The 18,269-nt window shown below is 38.5% G+C and overlaps 1 long non-coding RNA gene across 3 annotated transcripts in view; it reads left to right on the top strand.

Moving 5' to 3' along the window:
* Positions 1–18,269, top strand: part of LOC308194388 — an 85,363-nt gene that overhangs the window by 49,704 nt on the left and 17,390 nt on the right. For all 3 annotated transcript variants that reach the window (XR_013950492.1, XR_013950493.1, XR_013950494.1), the window contains exons 2-3: positions 3,490–3,650; positions 13,143–17,928. This is a non-coding gene — a long non-coding RNA (uncharacterized lncRNA). The remainder of the gene's footprint in view (positions 1–3,489; positions 3,651–13,142; positions 17,929–18,269) is intronic.

The raw sequence follows: 18,269 nt of genomic DNA on the forward strand, positions 1-18,269 counted from the left end.
AAGTCATCAAAAAGTGGTAGAAAGTGGTGGCATTCCAATGTTGAATAGAAACTTAACCGGTTTTCTTGCAATAGCCTTATTTCACACCTTTTGAAAGTTGATTGTAGGAAGAAAAAATATTTAAATAACTTAATGTAGTTTCAGACCAAAGAACATAGATGAGAATGGTTAAGTTAAATGACGATTGAGAGTCCCAAGGGTAGCACTAAGCCTCATGGTTTTATTCTCAGTGTGTTAATGATCTATCAGTCTGTTCTGGGAATTTAATTTCTGTCATGGTTTTCGTGTGCTTTGTCATCGTATTTGGGTTAGTCTGCAAATCCATTCATGTAAAGGAAGCTGGCAGTGAGGAAAAGGTAGGCCTTCTGCCTGGCCTAACTGTACGGGTGAAAGTCCATGCTCAGAGTTTGTATCCTGAATCTTGTGAGGGGGTTCATTGGAGGTTGTGTGGTACAGGGCCCAGTTTTTGGTAGGCTTTCACCACCTGTTCAAATTTAGGTAAACAGATCACATTTCTACTAAATTTCTCCTGTGAGACTGAAGCAAAGGAAATTGTCCTACACTGCAGCCTCTGGTATTTGAGAGCTCTTCTCTAGTAATTTGGAGCTCACCTCAAGCTACAAGCAAGCATGTATTTAGCCTACTGGTTTGCTTTATTTAAAACAATAATTAACTTCTTAGTTTTCTTATTTCATCATTTTTGTGTAGAGAGAGTGTGGTTTTGACGGGGCCTGCCTTCGGATCTCCTCATTCACAGCCGACGGTTGGCCTTTCCTCCATTACCTGGTTTGAAAGCTGAAGTCCAAGTTGCTTTACTTACTTTACGTCCCTGCTTTAGCTAGTAAGATTTGCTCACTCTGCTATAAAAATGTTGGAGATTGTCCTTTCCTTTTATTTTGCTGTCTCAGAGTAAAACTCATCAAAACTCATCCTTTCTCAAGAAGGAGCTCGGTGCTCCAGGCTGCAGTAGCCAGAGGCGTATTCTCTTAAAACCATTTTCAAACCCTGGAATCAGCTGTTTAACTAAAAGAAAAAAAAATACTCTTTTTGATGGAGTATTTTTACTCTCAAATTGTACTGCACGCAAAGGGTTTGGTATGTTGATGGTACCTCAGATGGCTTTGTAGCTAACGCTTGACATGTTAGGCAGTATAGATCCCTAATTCATTTAGATTCTCAATTTATCTTAAAATATTGAACTACAGAAGTCTGCTCTTACATACTGTTTGGTATTTTTGTGTTCTTATTTTTAATTCATTAGGCAGCGTGCTTGTGTTTTTAGCGAATTTCTCAAATACAATTATTCATGTTGTGGCTTACTAATTGCAGTAACTAATGCTCCCGTAATTATAAGGCTTTTGTTTTGCTGGGAAATGCTTCCCATATCATCATCTTCTCTTTGTGTTAGAACATGAAGTATAATGAAATTGTATGAGGGTTAAATTTAGAACTATGTTAATATGTTAATTTAATTTTTGCTCAAAAATGATTTTTGAAATGTATGACATCTTGCTATGGATTAAAAATAAACAACGTTCAAAACAAAACTACTTGATTTATGTGTTACGCTTTGGAGCTACTGTAGATGGTTTGAAAACATCTGGTGACACTTTCAGCGGCAGGTCAATAGTTACAAATGGTCTGTTTTTTACAGCTGTCATCCAGCTTTGTACGTAGAATGAGTACAGTGCAAAAATCTTTTGCTGAATGAATAAACAAAACAGCACAAGGGGGACAGCAGGCATGTATGTTTCTACAAGACAGGAAATTAAATAAGCTATAAAAATTTAAACCAAGATTAGCATTGAAAATGTTCAGTTTCTGTTTCTTATCCTCTTTTTTTTAAGGAAGTAGGTTGTAAAACAGGTGATAAGAAATTAAACACTAGTTTAGGCTTGACCGAAATTTGGGGTGTTGTTGTCTTAAGAGAAAGGCAGGTAGCTATGGCTAGTTTTAAACATTTTTAAATGCAGTTGGTGTAATGCTTGTTTAATCTTATACCGGAGCCACATTCAATATTAAGAATGTTGTGTTTTGCAAGAATAATCAATGTTGGGAAATGGAATAGAAAAGGTTTAAAATAGCAATTTTCTTTGCGCTTCTTTTTTAAAGAGAAAAATTGGGCTTCAGCATTCATCATCAATTTATTCTTCTGTCATGGTGGTGTTGCGTTCAGCGGGAATCAGACATTATGCAAAGCAGCAGAAGAATCTTGAATATGAGGATAAAGAAAAAGGTGGAGGGAAAGTGAATAGGTGGATGAGGTTGAATAACGTGGTAAAAACGTAATGAATATTGCACACCGCCTCTGTTTGTAAATGAAAATAAACACAGAGGAGCTTTGTTAAAAACCCAAATGCACCAAGCAGAGTACTGCTGGAAAAGATACCTATTTTAATGCAAATGTGCAGTTCTTGATATTCAAAATGTTTTTCTTTATCGCTTCACTTGGAGCGCACGAGTCTTCATAATATGTTGATGAAGTGTGCATATGTTTGTTTTTAGAAAAATATAGCATCTAGAAAGAAACGAGCAGATTTCTAGGTTCAGTCACTTGTAAGGCCATTTAATGTTCTCCATTGATGATGAAAGCTCTTGGGCAGGAATAAAAGGAAATGGGGAAGTTGATTATTCAGCTCGTTTTAATGCTCACTGTGCCTGTAACACAGCGTTCTCCAGGCTGGGTTTGCAGAGTCTACTGAAGTACTGAAAGGGGGACAAAAGCGCTGCTCCGATTATGCTTTTTAAAGGAGCCATATACTTAGCTTTACCCCGTTCACTTGCTCACGTGCGTTTTATAACCTGCCGTTTGGACTAGATTCGTGTCGAGGGATGTTTCTTCTCTCCCCCCGTCTCCCTTTCCTGCTTCTCAGCTGAAAAAGCAGGCTGCTTGCTGCAATACCCTTACGCTGCCTTGCCCAGCTCCACGGCATCTGAAAAGTGCTTAGCTGTATTTGCTGCCAAAGAGCTTGCCTAGTCATGCATAAAGCTGCTTTAAATGCCATTTGCTTGATATAGATGTTGGCAGTCCGTGTGGTCACCGTGATGCGTTTCATTTACTTGCGCCTCGGATTGTTTCCCTGAACTTCCCAGCCCCAAACTGCGATGCGCTCCATCCGAAGCTGACAAGCTAGGCCCGAGAGGGGCATTTCCTTGACTTCTGCAATACGATGCAAAACTGTGGGCGGCTTGTTGTTCAGGCGGTCACCTCTTGGTCATTTTGGGGGGATCTTCGGGTACCAAGGTACACAGGTAACTCGGATGGGGGGACAACGGCAGAAACCCCAGCTGTCCCTGGGCATTGCTTACCCTCACTTGGTAGAGCACTGTCGTGCACGTGCATCTACGCATGTGTATGTCATGAAATAACAAGCTACCCAGTGTGATGAAGAATTTTGCATGTTTTTTTCTTATTTTTTTTATTTACTACCATTTTTAGAAAGGGGTGAAAAAATCGATGCCTTTAAGAATCTGTCTTTCTATTCACAGGTGAAAATACACTTATAAAAGGTGATAAACGTTTCTGACTTGTGGCTGGCTGGAGAAGTCCACCATCAAACTGTGCGGAGACGTTCTTTGAGCTTCCACTCTTATGTCTCTAATGGACAAACACAAAGTGAAGCGACAACGTCTGGATCGCATATTTGAAGGTTAGATATTTCAATTCCTAATTTTCACTGCGTTATCGTGGATTAAAGACATTGCTAGAGAATGGAACTTAGGTTGTTCGGTGTATTTCTAATTGAGTTGCAGTTCCTGTTGGGATTATATTGACTGTGTGCAAATGCTGGTTTTGGATGAAAACAGGTCTAGACGAATAAAAGGAACTAGTGCGTGAACTCTGTAAAATTGTACAGTTGCGTTTGCTTTCAACTTAGCATTTTTATGGTATTCTGCCAAAATGTTGTGAAAGGTTGTGGTTTTGTATAAAATAACTGTAGAAGGATAGGAAGACCACATAGTCCTCTCTAGGGTCTTTCTCTACAGATGTGCTTCATATAGATTAAGAGCCTGTATCTGATCTGAGGAAGGAAATAGAAAATAAAAAAGAAAAATATCCCAGGAGACCCCTGGACTTTAATGAATATTAAAAAAATAGCCCAAATCCTTGTGAAAGGAGTGGAATTGCTTGGGTCAGTCATTTTAGCTTGAGTCACAAATGCTTGAGTTGTATATTCCTGGTATTCTTTGTTTTCTTTTGGATTTGGTGTGAAAACAGGTTGAGGGATAAGTTGTGTTATTTTGAAGAATATACCCCAATGTGGCAAAATAAATTTTTATATTAAATGTTAGTTTCTCCTTAAAAGGGGAACGTTATTTTTTTTTTACTAGACCTATTTTGCTATAACTGGAGAAAGTGTGCAGACTTTTGGATGTGTGGTCTTTGCATCATGTCTAATACTGAAGGAGTAAACTGCGTTTGAAGCACTTGCTTCTCTAGGCATTAGTCGTGAGACATTTCTCTAGCAGCTGTGTTGGTGTAAGCAGTCCCTGGCAGCTCCATTCTGTCCTCATTTTTCTTCCCTTTTTTTGTGCCAATATGAGTGCAACCATATAATGAGCTGGATTGGGAAAATGACTCATACTAAAAATAAACTTTTTTGTTGGTGTATTTTCTGTTTAGGTAATTTCCTCGGGCCAGGTCACTGTTCAGCTGGCACAACAGCTGCATTGAAGGGGACAGTTAGAACAGAGGAATGAGGGGCACAGGGACGTTTCCCCTGACATAGCCAGAGAAGGACAATTCATGAAGGTATCAGAGGGTACAATTTCACATTTGGGTTAGATTAATCTGCCTGTAAACCTCTGCAAAGAGTGAGCAAGCACACCCCTGCCTGCTTGATTCGAACTGTTCTTGTGTCACACCTCGGCTGGTTGGCCAAGTGGTCAGTTGAATCTGCTCGTTGAAGACTTCCAAAAGAGATTGGAACTGGCTGCTGAGGATGGGGAACTGGGAAGGATGCCCCCCTTTCCAGCCAGCTCTGCATTTAGGATCAACTGGAAATGACCCAGGGGTGTACTGGTGCGGTGCATGGTGCTGTTCGTTCTTCTCTATTTCCAGCCTCTGTATTTGACCCCGCAGCAGAAAATACATTTTTTTGGCCTGTTTTAGCTGAGTTGGCAAACTGTGAGGAGTCAAAAATGAGGGAGGAGGGAGAAACCTGTCTCTTTAGATGGCACGAAGTTAGATCTAGATCCTAGATCGGATCAACCCACTTTGGGGAATTTCAGCCTTCTTTTAGGCTTACTGTATTCATCAATTGGACAACTTAGGAGAAAATAGTCTGCGATGATGTGGCAAGGAATGTTATCAGGGACAGAGGTGACAGACCATTAGGCCCTGTGACTGTTTAAAATAGCCGTGGCTTCCCTCAGGCTGCGTGTTCACATTTAGTGCCACTGCTTAATCAGAGCCTTTTGTCTGGTTTGTTTTTCCCAGCCTTGCACAATTCACTGCATCCTACCGGTGAAATCCGTTTGTGCAGCCATGCAGTGTAGGGAATTGATCCAGTTGAAAAATAAAGCAGGAAAAAAGTTTTTTTAGCCACTTTGACTTCTTAATCCCATTTACCATGTGCTAGACAAATTGAAGTGTTGGAAAAACAGTGGGAAGAGCAGGCAGAAGATGAACAAGAGGAGAGGGGGGTGAAAAAATGGATATGGAAAAATGCGTAAAGTTTTATGGTTACAGGAATGCAATTTGGCTTGTAAAATGTCAGAGCTGCATTCTGCTCTTGAGTGTCTGTGCTCAAATTCCAAATGCTCTTAGAGGTTTGTAAACATACCTCTGGCTGAGGTTTTTACATCACTATCCTTGCTGCTGCGTAACGTGGGATAAAAAGCTAGGAGCTTTGTTTGTTTTTTAAAAAGGCTTTTCTCTACATGTGGTCCTGTTGAGGTTTGAAAATCAAATACACGGGGTTGTGCTATAGAAGGTATGTCTGTGAGAGAACAACCTACATATTTTATATTTTAGGAATATGCATAATGTTTTTCAAAGCTCAGGAAACTTAATGAGCTGTGTAGCTATTAAAGGTGCCTTATCTTCTCTGACAGCTTTTTTGTTCATCAGATCCGGTACAGCTTTCTTCTCTCCACCTTTACCCTCAGAAAAGAATTATTTTAAGACATGATTTTATTGCAAGTTCCACTAAAAAACAGGTAGCAGCGATTTACTAATTATTGATATTTCTATGTTTTTCAAATATTGTTTAACATAACCTGTGATAGGCAGACATTCATATGTTATATCTATAAAGAGATGCAAGTATCATTGTGATTGTGACGTGCACCCTTTCATTAGTCTTTGTCTCCCTGTTCAAAGGGATGATAGTAAGCTGAAATTCGGTTTCTAGGAATTGAATGTTGTGGGTCTGATTCACAAAATGAAATGTTCACCTTATACACATGTGCACAGGGCTGCACACACATCTTTTTCCGTGGAGTTAATGGGTTGCCACAAATGCTCTCGTAAGTTAGATGACTGTGCATGCAAAGTGTTACGCGAGTTGAACTGCTTTCCTGTGGCTTTAGGCAATTTGCACACTTGCTTATAGTAACTAATCATGCAAATTAAGCAACAAATTGAAAGGCATCACTGGGTTTACTATTATGTTGAGTTAACGACAGTGCAGTAGTACTACTACTAAATTTCAGTTAATACTCAATGGAGAAAAAACCTGATTCTATTACTTTGGGAGCAATTAGTTCTCTTTTAATGTAGTTGAGTAAGTAATTTTGTCTCGGAGGTACCTATGATTCCCTTCAGTGGCTTCTTAAATATGAAATTGAATATTTGCTTTTAATCCTGAAGCTGTTTTCAATTATATTTTTGTTCACATTTCAGTGGTCTGCCATGTTATGTTCTTGCATGTATCACCTCAAAAGAGCGGTATTAAAATGTGCTTTATCATCCTAATTTACATAGTTCTATAAACTGGCATTTCCTTAATGATGGCAGTTGAAGATTGTCCCTTGAAGAAGCCAGATAATAAATTTTGGGTTTTAGTTCCACTGGTAGCTGTGGAGTCTGCTTTGGCACAATGACATGATTTTAGGCAGTCGGAGATACTAATATTAAACTTGTTCATGATTTATAAAATAATGTTTAGGCTTCTTCCCTTTCAAGAAAAATAGTATCAAGACATGTGAAAGATGTTAGTTATTAGTTACTGATTATATATAGTTATTAGTTACTGATTATATTGTTCTTTGTCCCCCTCTCCGGTGAAGCTGGTGATTGCAAAGCATAATTATAGTAGTATACATTTGGCAGAACAGTTGGAAGTGTCACAGTGCAAAAATAAAATGTGTTCATTTTCTGGGTAATTTGAAAAATTCTAAATGTTTTTGGCATTTTGAAAAGTCGTTATCTCTAATTAAGGTATTATTGTACTTCATATTGCAACAAATCTTGTAAACAATGCTGTGTATTTGCTTATATTCTAGAAATCTTTAATTAAATGTGTGTATGTCTTACTGGCCGTTGCTTGGAAGTTACCTTGGGGATGTCTGACCTGGCAAGCGGTGTCGAGTTTGCTGGAGCTAATAAATGAAGCAGGAAAGCAATAGAAGGTGGCTGCAGCGGGAGGAAAATTTTGCTTCGTCTCAATTGCCTGTGAACAGGCTTGGTGAACACAGTACAGGGAGTTTTCTCTAAATGCATTCCACTGTATAAATAGATTATGGGCATTGCTCAGCCAGCTACTGCTTTCAGTGGGTTCCTGAGCTTTAGGAAACAAAGATGTCAGTGGAACTGAGAGGTGGAAGGGTATATATACTCCAATTCTTGCTTGATTTCAGAGGTGTTAGTGATTAGACAACTACAATACAGTACTGGAAATGTAACAGTGATTTTTTCCAGTTTGACACCTTGAAACAAAAAATTCTTTGCACAACACCTTGTGTGTGATATTTGTAGAAAAGACTTGTAGGCTGTGAAAGTTCAACAAGTCTCCCTGTCTGCCCCCACACAGGTGTGATATGTTTTTATAGTTCTGCTTTTGAGGAAGAAAAAAAAAAAGGCATCTTTGCACACCTCAGAGATTCTCAACAATGCTAACAAGCTTTTTTCCTTTTTATGAGTTATTGGTATACATCTTAAGTTTATTCTTTATGCACACGTTGCCTCTTCCTTTTTTAAAAGTGTCCAGAAGAAAGCTTGAAACATGTTTTAGTAATTTTAACAGCATTGCGTTATTACCTAAGAAAAGGGGAAGAGTTGAACAGGATCATAAATTGAAAAAGCAAGTGCATATATTAATGGGATGTGTTTCTGAAATTTCAGATAAAATCTCTCATCTTTTGCTGTTGTGAAGGGCAGCCTTTCTTGGGGAAAGTGAGATTGTTGGCAGGTAACCAAGTTAAGCTCTTTAAAGGCCAGTAAACGTGTGATAAAGGAATAGTTTCTTTTCAAGGGTATAGTCTTTTTGTACAGAACTTCGCTTCCTTTTCTTTCCTTAAAAGAAAATACCTGTGTTTTTAGAGCTTCTTTTTCTGGCTGTGGTGCTGTATAGCATGAGATCTAATAAGATGAGTCTTCTTAGTTGATGAGGTGTATTGGTGGCTCCAGGAGGAAAGCAGAGAAAAAAGCAGGTATGAATGAAACGAGGTTTTCTTCTTTCTAAATTTATGAAGAGATCTTGAAGTACAGAGTGACTGAAAGTTTTAAAAAAAGTATTCTGCCTCCAGATTTTTCTTGTGCATGCAGCAGAGAGCCTGGCTTCTTACCACGCGAAAATACCAGATTGACAAATACCAAGTGTTATTTCCTGACCAGGGCTGGAGCCTGGCTGGCTTGCGTAAACTGTGATTTTACCCATTGCAGTTGTGAAATTAGGCAGTTAAGACGAGCTTTGTGCATATTAACGAGAGATGGCCTACTTCGGCAACGCTTGGGCTTTCCCTGTACTTGAAGGAATTCTTACCGAAGCTGGCGCGTACTGCTGATCTTGGATCTGTAAATAAAAGGAGAGGGGAGTAAATATTCCAAGGTGGTGAGTACTCTTAAGCTCCTTGTGAAAAGTGGGTACCGCGGATGTTAATTCTTTGGGAACCTAGTGATAAATCTTAATTGACATCCGAATTTCAAGACGTTCGTAGTTGTTTTGCTGTAGATATCAGAGAAAGGAAATAATAAAATTTGCAGACAGTTGTAAATCACATAGTGCAGCATCAGTTTTTCTTTACACATACTGATCTTAGTGCTAGGCATACTAAATATAACAAGTGTTTCTTAAAAAGAGAAGAATGGGATGCTGTTTTGTTGCTGTGCGTGTGTTCTCCCCCCCCCCGACTTTAGAGGAAGGCTTATAGAAGGATTAGGGCAGCAGAGGGAGCTAAAAGATTCCTAATATTTTATTGTTTGTTGTTTCCAAAGTGAAAGTTGCTCTGTCATAAAGTACCAATTAACCTTCACCAAAAAATGTGCTTTTTGAACCTTAAGTGCCTTTAGCAAATAAATAAGGACTTTGAACTGGAGAAAATTCCTTTTCTCCCTAGCAATCCAGTAGAAATTAAATTAGGAATCAGGTAGTAAAAGCTGGCATAATCTTTCTGCAGGAACAGCCATCAAACCTTTCGACTGTAACTAATGAAAGTGTTTAAGCAAGCAGAGTTTTCTATGAATAACTCAAGCGGAATATTCTATGAATAACCCAAGTTATTCAGATTTAAGTGTCTTAAAGGAAAAATGCATGCATTCTGGTGCTGAACTCAAGGGTGTTTGTTAACAATTCAACGCTATTTTTCTGTGTTTTGCATGTAAGAACTCTGAAAATAGTTTTATGAGCTTGAAATACAGAGAAGTAAAATATTTATTATGTAAGAGTTGTCTTCAAAGAACAGGAGGGGATTCTGCAGGCTAAGAGAAGTTGACCTTGTAAGAACAAATTGAAAATGATGCTACCATGAGTAGTCATATAATGAGCTTGTTTGCCACTTCCCACATGCTAAGGCAAGTTTTCTGTATATTTGGGGTATGTTTACCCTGATGCAAAAACATCCTCTCTCTCGTGACAACTATACGGTTGAACCGCTTATGGACAGGCTCACTTTTTTATTTTTATTTTATTTTTTTATCCTCAATACTCAGTATTTGCTTTGTAAGGTGTTCTCGGCATTCTTTTGGATTGCTGCTGTAACCTGCTATAGTAACTCGAGTCTTCATTCTGTGCCACCTAAACAGCTTTGGAATTTGCATGCACTTAAGCTACTGCAAGGTTACAGAGGTGTTACCAGTAACAATGCGAGCTGTATGAAAAGAAAATTAGCTTAAAAGCCCATTCTGCCCTAAATGATGCTGAACAGTAGCTGCTAATGAAAAGCATTATTTTAACAAGAAAATTGGGAGGAGGGGGAAACTTCAGAGGAAAGAATCTCAATGAGCTTTTCAAAATTTTGCTGAAACATTCAGGTCACTGGTTTAATGTTGAATGTTTTAAAGCAAATCTGTGCTTTTGTGGTGCCCAGCATTACATATTTTGCTGGTATAATTTTATTTTCATTGAAAAAAATAACACTGCTTGCTTGTGGCAGCAGTTTTATTCAGTTACGATGTATCCAGAGCACTACTGTTTACTGGTATGCTGAAGTCAAAATATTGTTATTTAAACATGTAAGTAGCAAAGCCAATTTTGTTTAAATATGGTAAATGGAATACAGCTTGAAACATGGCTATGTTTACAGGACTATAATCATTGTATTTTTAATATTGTATGTATTTGAATTAGAATCGAGTATTTAACCACACCTAGTTGCCTAATTCCTGAGTAATCTTCAGATACTTTAAAGAGCTTTTTGGACTCGAGATTTAGCTTGCATGCAGTGCAGATGAGCGCCTGGCACAACTTTGAGAAGCTTTAGAAGTGTAAGTGCTTGGTGGTTATGTATAGTTGCTTCTGCCTGGGGTCAGGGAAGATGCTTTAGAAGCCCTAGATTTTATACATTGCTTTACACTCTGCTCTGGAAAGCTGAATGAGACAACTGCACAAAGATTAAGTGTCTAGGTAAACATGTTCAAAAATTTAAATAGTCATCTAATTAAAGCAGACATGTTCAGCTTGCATAGAGGCAGTTCCCATCCTTAGGGAAATGCAGTCTGAGATGCAAAAAAGGATTTTATTTTGTTCTGGCCCTCGGTGCAGCAGGGGTGGGAGTGTGATTATGCAACTGGAAATGGGAAAATAGAAAGTGGAGACGGTCTCCTCGTGGTGGAGGCATCTGCTGCTGCTTCCTTGGGCCACGAGGTTGGTACCGACCTCGAAAGGTGCCTTAAACAGGAGGAATTGTGCAGGCAGGGAGGCTTTGCCAGGGGAGGAGGATCTTACGGATATCTCTCTTCTCCTTAGAAAAGTCGTGGTGGTATGATGGGCAGGTCGTTTGGAGCCCAGAGACCTGTTTTATCTTTTAGCTCTGCCAAAATCAGATAACTTAGCAAAGAAAAGATGCCTCTATGCTTCTGTGTCTTTTCTCTTTTTTCTTATCCTACAGAGAACAGTCTGCGGGACACTTTCATAGTTGCTGGGATATAAATAACAGCAGGCTGTAATGCTCTTGGAATCCATTTGAAGTCGGAGGCTTTGCCAACTGAAAATACCCTGCCTTGGGAGCAGCTACACGGGCACCCATGGGTACCTCTGTAGATCCAGAACTGTGCAGTGGTTTGTTACCCTGCTTGGACACGTTGAATTAAGAGTTCCTTCCTCTGTCCCTGCCTGTGAGAATTAAACTTAAATTGCATGTGACCTTGAGTAGAAATTTTTTTGTTTGTTTTTTTACCCCAGCCAGAAGTTGCTCAAAATTTCTCATGTTTCCTTTTTCCCTAATGCTTGTTTTTTCAAAGGAGCATCCTATGCAGTGAATTTTCTAACCTCTCATTCCGCCAATTAACTGGAGACACACTAAAGTAACCAATAAAAATTATAGACAATGGAGGAAGGACAGTGAGAGCTGATGAGAAAAGACTTTCTTCTTTTGATCTTGCCTGTATTTTTCAGAAAGTTTCCTTGTGTACCAGATGGCACTCAAATACAAACATGCTAAGACTTCTGTTAATAGATAATTAAGAATAATAAGTGTTAATTAAGTATATGATAAATGTTCCTTTTTGTCAAGGTGTGCACATTTAAAGAAATAGTTTTAAGTGCTAGGAAAACTTCTTTCCCAGGTAATTTTATCCCTACTTCTTGTTTCTTGCCATTCCTTTTTTTTTTGAAGACTGAATCAGTTTTCTGGGTCTCAAACACCACTTGGGCAGGTGTTATTCAGCTTCCGCAACATCTGCCAGTCATTAGTTGTTGTTGTTGCTGGTTCACCTAACCCGCAGATGGCCGTGTTTGTGCAGCGCTCCACGAACTCCCGTGCTCGTTCCCCCAGTGCTCCTCCGCACTTGCACGGAGGCATCATCAATTTACCAAACTCAAATAATTTAGTAACAGTGATTTCTGCTGGCAATAAACAAAAGCAGCTGCACTCTAGCTTATCCTTATCTGCATGAATGCATAGCTTGTGAAAGGCTTTTCTGGCGAGACAAAAGTTCCGAATTTCAAACTGGAATTTAGGGCACGTAAGTCGGAACGACCAGACTCCCATGTTTAGAAACAATATAATAATGCAGAGAATGAATTAGTTGCCATAGTAACTGCTTTGTTTTAATAATTTGGTGGGGCAGTGAATAGAAGGAGCTTAGAAAGAAGTAGTAGGAATTTTAATTACATGTTGTGCAATGCGAGCAGCTTTGTTCGTTAATACTGAAATTTGATTTTATAACAGATTGAGGAATGGGTGTATAACTCTCACTCTGGAAGGCCAGTAAGGATGATTTGCAGGTTTCTTTATTTTATTTTATTTTTTTCCCCTGGGAAAAATACGATCCCATTCTACATTTGATTATGGCAATGCAGACTATTGATTTCTTACCAATAAAACATGCTTGATATGTTGGGCTGGGAGCGTGACTTCCACCTGTGGGCGGTGATTTGCAGCCTGGGAACGTGCTTCAGCCCCCACCAGCAGAAGGAGGCAGGCACCCAAAGCTGGGAGGTATGGGAAGGTAGGTGTCTTGGGACTTCAAAGCCCATCCAAAATCATAAGCACCTTGAAGTCCCTTTGTACTTTACCTTGATTTCTCTCTCCTCTTGCAGGTTTGAGCAGTTTAACGTGCGTTGAGCGCTTAAGACGAGGCAGGATCCTCCAACAGAGTTAGCTCTGTCAGAGGAGACAGATGTAAATCAGGTAGGCTTTCTGTGATCACACACAGCCAGTTTTGTGGAGACATAGCAGACACGATGGTGCTTAACTCCAGAAAGTTGTGCAGGGCCATGTCCCAGCATCTCTCGAGTCAAGCAATGGTTGCCCGCGCCTCAGGTGCCGGCGTGCTGGTGAGTCAGCGCGTGTCTGGGGACCGGCTGGTGTCACAGAAGGGATTACTGCTGATCTCCTGCCACAGCCTTTCACAAAGTGGGGCCTCTAATTTTGAGTCCTCCTTCTCATCTGGATGCCTTTTTTTTTTAATACCTTAATGAAACTCTCAGGAGCTTAATTCTCCTTGAGACTACTGGCGGCTTTCAGGTGAAATTGGCTATTGAGTTAAGGACTTAATTAAGGAGGGCCTGGCAGGTAGATGGACAAACACAATTTCATAAGCCTGGTTTTCTTTGAAAATCTGTCTAAAAGGAGGTCAGATATTAAATACATAGGCTAGAAGTGTCACCTGGCCAAGGAAGCACCTTCCATCTGGACTCAAGTCCCGTTCCCTCCTTGCATCTGAGAGTCTTTATATTGGTTCTGGAAAGTGGCACTGCATTTAACAGTGGCTTGCTTTTCAGGTAAGAGTCCAGGAATGGGGAAACTTTGAGTTCTAGATCATCAATATGAAGATGATGATTATTTTTGTTTTAGTGAGGTTAATCACCCTTTCTTTTTTGGGCTAGCTATTTACTGCAAAATTGATCCATTGTGCCAGAAAGAGGAGGGAAAACTGAGCTCAGTTATGAGGGCTCTAACTCAGGAAGGGAAATTTGAGCTTCTCAACCATGTTTCCAGTGTTTTTTATGTCCAAAATTTTGTGGACACCTAGGACTGTAGCCTGTATCTTTTCGATAAGATGAGGCTATCATCACTGGGCTATTGTCCCTGACTCCTTTCCTCCAGTCTTATAAGACAATAAAATATTTGTAAAACCAGCACATCGTACCTCCAGACCCACGTTTTCTTCATATTTCCCTTATCTCTTAGTTGAACCTTAATAAAATTAAATGACAGCATTTTTGAAATAGACACTAGCTTGTTTTGAAGTTTTCTTGGGTCATAATCCTTAACTGGAATTCTGAAATGCATTTTAGTAAAATCCTTCAGTTCATAAAATCTTTTCCTGTTTAATTTTCTAGTGTCAGCTTGAAACTTCTCAAAATGTTGTAAGATGGAATGAGCTTTGCTCCTTGTCCAAGATGTTAATGTATGAAGGTAGAAGGGAATTCATTCAGAGCTGAAAACATCAAATGAAGGGTTTTTTGTCAATTGCTTTCTTTTATCTCTGTTACTATAAATCAGTGGTTGTTTCATAGTTTTTTTTTTTTGTGATTACACTGATGAACAAATGCATGGTTGCATCCTAGAATAGTATCAGTTGGTGAAAGAAACTTTAGAGCAACTCCTTAAAGGCCTTGGTATAACAAGACAATAACCACAGTGCATCTGGTGATAATGAAAGATAAGACTGTGGTCCTATGGTCAGTTGTCTTTTTTTAACTGCCTCTCTTCTTGTTTTTCTTTTTTTCCTCTGCAGTTCTGTCTCCTTTTTATCATTTTTTTCCTCTTCTATAATGAGGAAATAAAATCACTTCTGTGTCATTCCTTGTTTTTTACTTTTTCTAACAGTATTCTTTGGGATGTATTCATTTTGTTGTTGATATGCAAGTGCATTACCACTGGAAATCAATTAACATTAAATGTTAATTTTTAATTTCCTATTCAGCTCAAGTTTCATTTGCTCTGATTTCTTAGTATATTACTCTGTTATGAAATGGGAGCGTTTGCAAATACGTTCCTAAAAAGATAGTTTTCCACATAGTTAAAAAATGTAACTGTTTACGGGATTCTCAATTACAGTGTTTTTAGATGAAGACTTGAAGTTTTTTGCAGAGAGTGGTATTGACATGATTTAGCTGGGAGAATGTTAAACAGGATTCTGAAAAAAAACACAACAGCTCTACTGACATTGGCTTATGTTTCCAAAAGCTAGCAAGTCTGGAGGCTTGTGTGTCAGATATGGTAGATTGCTCCATCTCTTGTTCTGTCTGTAAATGATTAACTTGAGGAAATCCATGCTACAGGCATATGCTTTCTAACAGCAGATTTCAGTCTCTACTTCTGATTTCCACATGGAAGCACTCCCGCCCCCAAGTTGTGGATTACTCCCTTTACATAAGAAATACATATGGGATTTCCATGTCAGCTCTACTGGTTGTGCCAAACGTTTGTCAGATAGAAACTTTGGCCTTCCCAGATTCACGAGGCACTCCAGCAGCGTGATTGACTTGTACCTCCTTGACTCGATGTAAGCATTTCATTGGAAAACATATTTGCTAGATGAAGACTGTTGGACTGTTCCCGATCGAAGCTGTATATCGCTTGTGGGTTTAAAAGCTCTCTTAAATGATTTACAGGCAAGTTTATCCTTTTGTGTTGATCAAATTTGACAGAAGATTTTCAGGTAGGAAGATCGAGTTCATTTTTTTTGAAGTACTTAGCCTCATTCTATGCAAATAATTTATGAATATTTGATTTAACAGAAAACATTTTTTATTAACTGTGATGGTTGAGCTCAGGTAGCACAGACAAGAGAACACTATTAAATTTTGGAGTACCTATTATTAATAACATTAAACTTCCTTCAGAACTCCATCAAAGTATGTGAGTATACAGGAAACATGCACGACATGGATCACTTGAAATATAACCACATATTTGGTATCAAAATCCAACGTATTTTACGTAAAAGGCTTGTTTAAACTCATAGTTATGCTATTTCTGCCACCTGTCTTTGGTTTACTATGCACTCTGATTTGCTACACAAGTTTGCTTCTATTCCAATTTTTATCATTTTGTGCAGTTTTCTGGTCAGGATGAGGTTTGTAACTTTCCCCCTCTCAGTTCTTCCTTCATCCTGAGTGCTGCAGAGCGTGTTTTGTACAAGTTTGCACTCCGGTTCCCGATATTCATCATCTGTTCACAACACTTTCATTGGTCAGATCTTCCATGAAGTAGAGGAATTAAAGGTTTATCAACATTTCTTTATGGGTGAATAGAGCTATGTTTTCTGTTGAAAAATCTGTCGTCTTGACTAGAATTTGAAATTAAAATTGAACTACATTTATATCACGTCTCACAGGAGGCTGATTTATTTGTGGCAATTAATTTGAAAGGCTGCCAGATAGTTCCCCTTTCCTTTTGTAGGACGAGAAGGCCTTTTTGTTTCTTTCAGAAATTTTCAAATGTTGTTGAAGCATGGGACGGATCCTGACTTAGTTTTCCAGCTTTACAGGTGCCACCTCATTTATAAATCTAAATTACCTTTTAAAAGTCAACACTTCATGAAGTAATAGATGTAGAATGTGCATGATCTGTAGATAAGTAGGTAATAAGTAGTCACAGTTTCCATGATTTGTAGAACATCCATACATTCATACTCAGGTTAGTTGAGCTAATTTATTACATGAAAACCCAAATTGGACTAAGGTGGTTTAAGCTGAAAAAACTGTTAAAATTTCAGATTTTAACCAAAATATTTAAAACTGGAAACTTAGAGGTAATTGCATGCAGACATTCCTTAATTTTGAAAGGGAGAACACAGATGGGGTGGAGGGTGAACTAAAATTATAAATAAAAGTTCAAGTTATCCTTCACATTAGTAATATAACCCATAGTATAGGTTGGGTGTAAAATCTGACTATTTTACCTACCCATCCCAAGCCAGTCTACATTGTTATATCTACTGACGTGCATAATATTTTTGCTGTTTTCTATTAATGATGTATTTCCCTTTTATCAATTAAATTGTAGTTAAATTATGTGCTTCCACTAGCATTAAAGGATTGTTGGGCAAGACAACAAAAAGCATTTGGTATAAAAGTACAAGGGAGAAGAAGAGAATTAATTTTCAAAAAAGAGAAAGATACTCATTCACTGGTGACCATCCAGGTAACAAGAGAAATGCTGGCATTATTGTCAATATTTTGTCCTTTGTGGCACCTAAAGCCAAGACTTTGAACCGGCTACTTTCAAGCACAGGCTTGGTGTTCACCTGCACTTGCTCCATCCATGGCCGCTCCTTATCTGTGTTGCTAATTTTGTTTTCTAACATGTTTCCCCCCAAATCGTAAAGTATTAAGGAATGGTTTTTAGTATTTAGCCCAAACCAGTGACGCTCATCTAGCTTTACTGTACTTCCTGCAAGGTTTTTTCTGTCCTCTTCAGAAGGTAACAGTAAGTCACAGCTTCCTTATTATGCTGAGTTTATTTAAGAATCAGATTGATCACATGATGTTATCAGCAAGCAGAGAATCAGCAGAGCTGCTACCAAGGCAAAAATGTATCTAGCCTTGTGGTTTCAGATGTTAGTAAAGTTATTTTAAGATGCAAAAACCATTTGAAGATGTTCCATTAATGCTTAAGATTAGCATGTTAAATGGCAGAAAATATGATTGAAGTGTAGGCTGAAGGGGATGTTTTCAGAATTCAGCTTTTCTGAAGCTCGGATATTAGCCCTCACAGGTTTTTTAACCTTTTTTTTCTTTTTATTCTTTTTTTCCTACCAAACAGCATGACAGTGCCTCTTCTCCAAAAACCTTAACTGCCTTCAAAATAAGGTGGAAAAATGTTCAGGACTGCATGATAAGCCAGGGTGTCATTCACCAAATTCAGCATTAGGCAAGTCAGAAGTAATAGTGGAAAATGTGTGTATTGGAGTTACAGATTTTATATTAAGATATCTGTGCCAACACCATGCTATCCACAAAGACCTTTAAATGTTTTGTGGGGCAAAAGTATATGGTAAATCAGGTAGTTACGAAGTTCTGTATTTCTTTTCTGGTATTTTCTCAGGCTATTTTATTTTCCTTGTGTTTTTTTTCTTTCTTTATTGTTTCGAAATAAGAAAAACAGGCTCAAGTCATGTTTTAGGGATATAGCAATGTGCATGATGTTTTAATTAAATCACAAGTTGCTTATTGATTATTGATCTTATAGCCTAAAATGAGACTCTCTACCCA

This window comes from Anser brachyrhynchus (assembly GCF_964034855.1).
Source record: "Anser brachyrhynchus genome assembly, chromosome: 4".
Taxonomy (NCBI): Eukaryota; Metazoa; Chordata; class Aves; order Anseriformes; family Anatidae; genus Anser; species Anser brachyrhynchus.